The sequence below is a fragment of the Microtus ochrogaster genome, chromosome 5 (assembly GCF_000317375.1).
Source record: "Microtus ochrogaster isolate Prairie Vole_2 chromosome 5, MicOch1.0, whole genome shotgun sequence".
In the NCBI taxonomy this organism is placed as follows: Eukaryota; Metazoa; Chordata; class Mammalia; order Rodentia; family Cricetidae; genus Microtus; species Microtus ochrogaster.
This window is the reverse complement of record NC_022012.1, coordinates 63,944,050-63,951,805: the sequence shown is the minus strand read 5'-3', so window position 1 is coordinate 63,951,805 and position 7,756 is coordinate 63,944,050. Positions and strand designations below refer to the sequence as shown.

The following is a 7,756-nucleotide window of genomic DNA, read 5'->3' as shown; positions in this document are numbered from 1 at the left end:
AACATGAGTTAAGGAAGACTGAGGCCGGGCGGTGGTGGCGCACGCCTTTAATCCCAGCACTGGGAGGCAGAGGCAGGCGGATCTTTGAGTTTGAGGCCAGCCTGGTCTACAGTGAGTTCCAGGACAGTCAGGGCTACACAGACAAACCCCGTCTCAAACAAACAAAAAACATCACCACCACCACAAATGGAAAACAAACACAAACAAACAAGGCTCAGTGGTAGAGTGCTTGCTAGCACGCGAGGGCTGCATCTTTAATCCCCAATATGGCCAGGATGGAGAGGTCTTTCAGGGTAGTCCCTAGTTAGGGTAAGGATTTATTGAGGGTTGGATATTATTAGCACAGTTGGCCCCACTAATAACGGTGAGTTCCACATCTGCTACTTTAATCAATTGCATGTCAAATTATCTAAAAAAAAATATTGGGGCTGAATATAGGGGCCGTGGTAGACTGCTTTCTGAGGAAGATTCTGAGCTTATGACTAGCGCAATCTCTACTGTGTATACCTTCTTCTGGTCATGCCATAAAAACAGCAGGGAAAGTTATACAGTTACACTGTGTTAGGTATACGCAATTTAAAGAGGCTTTAAATACCTGGGGAGCATACATTTGGTTGCATGAGAATGCTATGATATTTTATAAAAAGGACTTCAAATCTTCTGATGGGGGGGATGGTTTTCAATGACAAATTTCCCGTGGGTACCAAGGATATGATGGCACTTTATGTTACAGCGAGGGAATTCTTCCCTCAAGCATAAGTGGTCAATAGTAGTTAAGAAGATCCAAAAGAAGTGACTCTTCCCGGACTCCATCAGCATCTCTCGGAGGATCTGTGAAGTCAAGAGCTTTCTCTCCAACTCACCACAGCAGCCAACAGCCATGCGGCCCTCTGCAGACCTTTCTGTGTGTCTGCTTATGTTTTTAAATTCCCCTCCAAATTCTTATTTAAGAAGTTCAATCCTACTAAAGAGTGGAACAAAATCCAGCTGCACCCCACTCTTCTTGCCTCCCTAGCTCTCACCACTGTCTTGTGGCGAGGCTCCTGAATGTGCTCTACCGCCATAAAAGGCCCTTCTCTCATCCTGCGGTGTGTACTGTAGATAGATGTAACAGTGCTCCACCTCCAAACTCCCAAACTTTCATGGCATTCATCAGAAGGTGCTTTGGATGCTGCTGGGGGAGAAGAGTCATCAATGGATACCCAAACAGTGAACCCTGAATACCGACCAGCCAGGCAAGATGTGCTTACTGGCCCAACGGTGACAGGAAGGTGATGGGGGCAACCAACAGTTTCTGACTGAATTGGAGGCCTGCTCCACAGGAGAGGGAATGCACGTCTGGTCAAAAGACCATGGCTTGGGAGGCTAGAGGCCCTATGTGGGGGGAACCCACTATTGATGCTTTGCTAAATGGACACACCGTCACGCTGTCTTGTAAATACATCTATGCCCATATATTAGTGCTGCTCTCAACTCTGGCCCGAGAAGATTCTGCAGCAGTGGGCAGCAGTTGATGCAGAGACTCTTAAACGACCAAAGTATTGAGAAGAAGTGGCTATCGAGTGCTCATCCCTAAATGGGACATCTTTATCAACCACCTCAAAGCGCAGAGAGCATCACTCAGGAGGGAGTGGAAAGAATGTGAGAGCCAGCGGGATGGGGAGGAGGACAGGGAAATACTGTCTTCTAGACACGACACAGATGTTGTGCTCATGAGCTCACAGCAGCTGTAATCACCAATGCAGGACCTTCAGAATGAGCCAACAAGACCATTCAACTTTAGATTTAGTAAGCGACCACCATTATTGCCATTACCACAAACACTTCCAAAGGCATGAGGGTGGGAAGGGGATGTATTGGGGGTTAAGGACGGATGGGTAGGATCAAGTATATTGTGCCAAATAATAAGTAAAGGTATTTTTAAAAAGATTTAAATAAGAAAAATACCAGAACAATCTCCTATATACTACAAAACTATTACTGCACTTAAGAACAGTAATCCCATGGTGTCTAATATACAGTCTGTATTCAGGTATCTTGGACATCTACAAAATATCTGTATTTATTTCTTTATTTTGGATGCAAGATTGAGACATGGTCTCACTATATGTTGCCCAAGCTGGCCTGAAACTCACTATGTAGGCCAAGCTGGTCTCAAAGTCACAGACATCTACCTGCTGGCATTAAGGAAGGCACCGCCATGTCCTGACCCCCAAATGATCTTTGACAGCGACTGTTTCCTCATCTAGGAGTCAAAGTCCACACACAGCAATCCACAGTGACTGGGATTGCCATCTGTGATAGCTGTACCCTTGCATCATTCACCCATGAATACTCCATGGGTGAAACTGTGCAGGAGACTCACCAGGGGTACCGCCTGGACCTTTGCAGGGATGATGGAAACTTTCTAATTCCAGCATTGTAAAGACACCACTCTCCCTGAGTAAGACACTCTGAAAGAATATGAAACCCCTGCTCTGACCCTTCTTTCCCGCAAAGGTTTTATACCAGTTGATAGTTGGGGTCAGTGTTTGCACAGTGCCTCTCTCAGCCTTCCTATTGTGCATTCATTTTTCACACAATAACCCATCAGTACCACTCTCTCTTTCCTCACCCTATATTCTTTCTGGAGTCTCCGCCCCCACCTTCTTGCAGAGCACTTTTGACGTCTCAGGCCCAGCCCTAGGGAGCCACCGACCTCTATCAGCTGATCCCACTGCCTTCAGCAAACAAAACCAACACACTGTGGCTTCCCAATTTATCTTAACATAAACCCCGAAACCTTTGTGATATTTATTGAGCTAGACTGACAAGAATAGAGTAAATCGGGTAACAACAAACAAAAACCAAAACCACCTCGATTAACTAAGTCCTGAAAACCTTCCGGCTTCCTTAATGGAAACTGTTCTGTCTCCATCACGCTTTCTGTAAATACTCTTGTCATTTCAGTCCCTTGATACAAATGCCTAAGAAGAAAAGCGGTGCAGAAACCATTTCACCAAATACTCCATTTTACACGGAGAACGCAGCACAGAGGCGAAGATCCTGGCTCAGGATCCCTCAGTTCCTCAGTGGTGGAGCGGCTACAGAAACCATGCTTTTATAATACCTCCTCTGATGTTCTTTTTTTTCCTCCTTTTCCAAGCGCATGATGAATCAGATATTTAAAAGGAGCCGAAGAAGCGGTGGCGTTCTCGGCTTCTTCACTGTAATTTGCATTTTAGCCGCATCACTCCTCCCTCCCACCTTCTGACATTTTAAAGTAAAAATTCCCAAAACCTATTATTATCATTATTGTTATTATTTGAAACCGACCTTCATTTTTTGCAGGTAAACAGGTTAAGGCAAGGAAGTCCCGAGAAGGCACGAACCAGCATGATTTTGACCAGAAAGAATAAGAAAAAGATTCTCTGGGACCTGTAAAGGGAGGCTTTTTGATGGCTGAAGAGTCCTGTGACAGCTCCGGGAACCTCAGGAAAGACGCTAACCCAAGTCCTCCCTTCCCAGGCTCCTGTGCAAATGAGGCCGCGAGATGCTCCAGACTCCAGGAGCTTATCACACGTTCACCGGAGAGGAGAAAATGGGAAACAAAGCCCAACGTGGAAAACCCCAGCTCCGCAGCCCCGGGCGACCAGAGACCGCGCCCTCTCCGCATCTGCTTGTGGAGTGCGGTGTTGAGGGGGCTGCGGGGCTGCGGGGCATGGTGCAGCCGGTACCCAGACGCTTCCCGGGCCACCCCGCGCCATCCCCGCCTCCCCACGCACCCGCCACCCGGGTGCAAGCTGCTGCGGGCTGCGCTTGGCTGCGTGCCACGCCATGGAGCATCCTCCTGCGGACACGCAGGGTGCGGCGGCCCCTGAGCTGCACCCGGGCGCTGCAGACAGGCTGCCCCTCTCGCCCCAGTTTCTCACCCTTTCTTGCGCCCATCCCGAAGCGGAAGGTGCTGACCAGCAGCCTTAGAGCCCCGAGCTCGAGGGTCGGATCTGCAGGGGCGGCGCCGTGGCCCCGGGCTAGAACTGCGATCAACAGGCGGCTCGGGGGCCGGGCGCGGCGCGGGGTGCGCGGCTGCACCGGGGCAGCCTGGGAAGCGTAGTTTCTGCGGTGCGCGGTGGCTAGGCGGAGGCAGGACCCCCCTGCCCGGGCGCAACTGGGTCTCTCGACAACGCGCTGGCCTCGCAGGGTCCTGCCCTAGAGTCTGGAGCAATATGTGCTAGCGCTCAACGGGGCAGGTGGAACCTGGGCTTGGGGAAGCTGGGTAGACTCTGGAGATGCTCAGGATCACTGACGCGGTGGGTGGCAGAGGCTTGGCAAGACTGTGGACAAGTGAGCATCTTTCTGTGCAGCCTTCGGGCCAGACTCAGGAACAGAGCAGGCCTGACCTAGGATTTACTGGCTGGGTGTGGGTGTGGAAAGGACTAAATGGGTTAATTGCTTAGGGAAGAGGAGGGGAAAGCTAGCTGAGGTTTAGGGAGCTTGATAAAAGTTTCGGTTTGAGAGTGTTGGAGATGCTTACATGTTGGCTTCACAAGATACGACCCTGGGCACAGGACTCGATACTCAAGGTCCTCATCTGTAAAATGTTTACAGCTTAAAGATACGATGTTGGAGTCAATGACTACGTACGTGTCTGTCTGTGCTAAGAGCACACACAATGAGGATTCTTTTATCGTGGTTGCAAGAGAGGGTTTTTGGACGGAAAGCCCTACAAAAAGTGCAATGCAAGAGATAGCTGTGTCTCATTGGCCTGTGGCTCACTGGGTAGACGTTAAAAACTCCCTGAGTTTATTACTGTGCATCTCACAGTTTTTTCACCTTTTCTCCTGAAGATGTGTTGGAACGTCCTTTTCTCTTTGCCTGGTTCTTAGCAACCATAGACTATTTTCTTGTTTCCGAAGCATGAAAGGGGTGGGATGAATCCCTGATTATGAAGTACATAGTATATGAGTTACTTCCAAAGATTTATTTTTTCAGGGCGGACAGGGTCTTATTATGTAGCCTAAGCTGGTCTTGAACTCATAATCCTCCTGATTTTGTTTCTTGACACTCGGGATGTACCACTACACACACAATAGAGGCATTTTCTAATTAGATTTGGTTTCTCTCTTTTTGACTTCTTGTTTGGTACTTTGAGCATGACCTTTGACAGGGTACTTGACCTTTACAGCCGTGTTGAGTTTTTTGCTTTTTTTTTTTTTTCAAGTTGCTCCATGCAGTATTTCACTGTATGGTGGAATTTGTGTTTAGAAACGTAGTGTAGGAACATGAACTAAAGAGATGAATGCAGCAGGGCTGATGGAATCCACAGCAGACAAAGGACGGATGAGAGTGAGCGCCAATGAATGCTGTCTGGAGTGAGGTATGCAATAGCCATGTGGTTAAAAAAAACCCATGCTGCAGAGGAACGTCTACAGCTGAAAATAATAACAGCAACCTCACGTTTGTGTGGAAACACACTTCCCGATTCCCGTGTGGGCTTTAGCTTTGTAACAGCCCTGTGAAATGGCCAGAGGAGTCATTCATGGCCGAGAGAGTGGAGAACTGACTCAGGCTTGTCCAGCTTAGCCGGTCATTAAAGACGTCTTTTCCCCATCTCCCCTGGCCACAGCAGCATTTCCGTTTGTACATTTCAAAACAGGGGTGACTGGAGATATGGCTCAGTCCTTAACAGAATTGCTACTCTTCCAAAGGACACCAGTTCAGCTCCCAGCACCTACAAGAGACAGACCACCACAGCCTGTGACTCTAATTTTAGGATATCCCGTGCCATTTTCTGGTCTCCTAGGACATTTTCACACTTGTAATATACACATTAAAAACAAACAAGCGAACAAACAGGCCAATGGGACCAAGTAAGATATTAGAACTAGGGTGGTGAGCACAGGTATGCACGGCTGCTGAGAGACGCCAGTGTTCCCACGCTCAGTTCCAACCCTGCACCCCTTGTCTGGGCTGAAAAGAATAAAATGAGATGGAAGGTGTGACCAAATGAGCTTAAATAATGTTCTCAAATTTTCTTTTTCATTTATTATGCCAAATGTAAAGCAGACAGGATGTTTGACCTATCTGTGTTGTACATTCATTACAAACCATCGCCTTCTGCTAAATAAAAATGGGACTGTGTACTGATCAAATCAACAGTTTGACTAGAGAAAGGTGACATAGGCATAGACTAAAGGCAATGAAGCACCTTTGCTCTGATTGGAGGTCGGAGTAGCAAAGGTACCGGGTCGAAGACCGCCTTCCTCTGTGGCTGTCTCGTGTCCCTCCATAAAGAAAAGGATACACGCGATACAGTGAATGGATCATTACTTCAGAAGCAGGCTGTGAAATGAAATGAAGCAGACATATGAATTAAAGAAGTGATTTCTTACACTGTAGTCATAGTTGGTAGCCCAAGCCGAGATAGAGAGCCATGTGTGAGCTCCGGGAAGATGTTGCAATGACACTAGAGATGTCTGAGGGAAAAAAGAACATCTAGTCAACCTCTGTCTGTCCCAGGGGGGTTAGAAGCAAATAGATATCGGTGGATATATACATGAAAAAGGCAGGGTGCTTCCTGAACTTTCCTATTTTTAAGATTAGCAGTCAATAAACTAGGCATGGTGATGTACACCTAGCACTTATAATCCCAATGTTTGGGAGATAGAAGCAGGAGGATCACAAGTTCAAGGTCATCCTCAGCTACATAGTAAGTTTAGGGTCATCTGGGCTGCAGAGACCCTGTCTCAGAATAAACAAGCAAACATTAATAAGAAGCTGGGCTGAGTAGTGCACTTCTATAATTCTAGCACTTGGTAGCTGATGTAGGAGGATTGCTGAGAAATTAAGCTGATTTGGGCTACACAGTAAACTACAAGACAGCCTGGGTGAGATGCTATTTCAAAAAGCAAAATAACAACCTGGTGTGATGGTACATAACTTCAATCCCAGTTCTTGGGAGGCAGAGGCAGGAGGATATCTATGAGTTCAAGGTCAGCCTAGTCTACTTAGTGAGTTCCCAGAAATCCAGGGCTACATAGTGATACCCTGTCTCAAAAAACAAACAAACAAAAAAAACAAATCAACCACAAAACAAACACACAAAAACAAAACAAATAGCGGGTATGATGGTGCATGCCTTTAGTTTGAGTATTTGGGAGGTGGAGGAGGAGGGTCAGGTATTCAGGGCCAGTCTTATATATGGGAGAGGCAACAACAAAAAAACCAAATAAACAAACAAACAAAATAAATTAATGGCAGGATCGTACCAGCTCCAGTCTGTGTAGTTCTTCAAAGGTAATGTCCTCGTTCTATTTATTTTTAAGAAGGACAACAGCCATACCTATGACTTAATTTGAACCTGCCAGCATTTCTAGACCACAGTTAAAAATTATTTCTTTTTGAGGTAAAGTTTTACATAGCTCAGGATGACCTCCAACTTGGCATCTAGCTGAAGGTGACCTTGAACTCCTGATCTTGCCTCTATCTTCCATGTTCTGGTATTACAGGCCTGCACCACCATGTTAGTTTTGTCTTTTAACTTTAACTTGGGCTGTGCGTGTGTGCGCACTGTGTGTGTGTGTGTGTGTGTGTGTGTTGTAATAGGAACGGCTGGGCTACGTTCCTGGCACCCGGCCACCCGCACGGCTAGCTTTACCCGAAATAATTACATGGAAACTGTATTCTTTTAAACACTGACTGGCCCATTAGTTCCAGCCTCTTATTGGCTAGCTCTTACATATTGATCTAACCCATTTCTAATAATCTGTGTAGCCCA

General features: G+C 46.9%; 1 protein-coding gene across 2 annotated transcripts in view; it reads right to left on the bottom strand.

The window, feature by feature from the left end:
- Positions 1–4,098, bottom strand: part of Tmod2 (tropomodulin 2) — a 40,125-nt gene extending 36,027 nt beyond the window's left edge. The window contains exon 1 of one of the 2 annotated variants that reach the window (XM_005347618.2): positions 3,912–4,098. The gene's annotated coding sequence lies outside the window, so the exon portion shown is untranslated. Of the gene's footprint in view, positions 1–3,315; positions 3,718–3,911 lie in introns of those variants that run through there. The other variant, XM_005347619.2, reaches the window with a different exon arrangement.
- Positions 4,099–7,756: the final 3,658 nt, after the last annotated feature.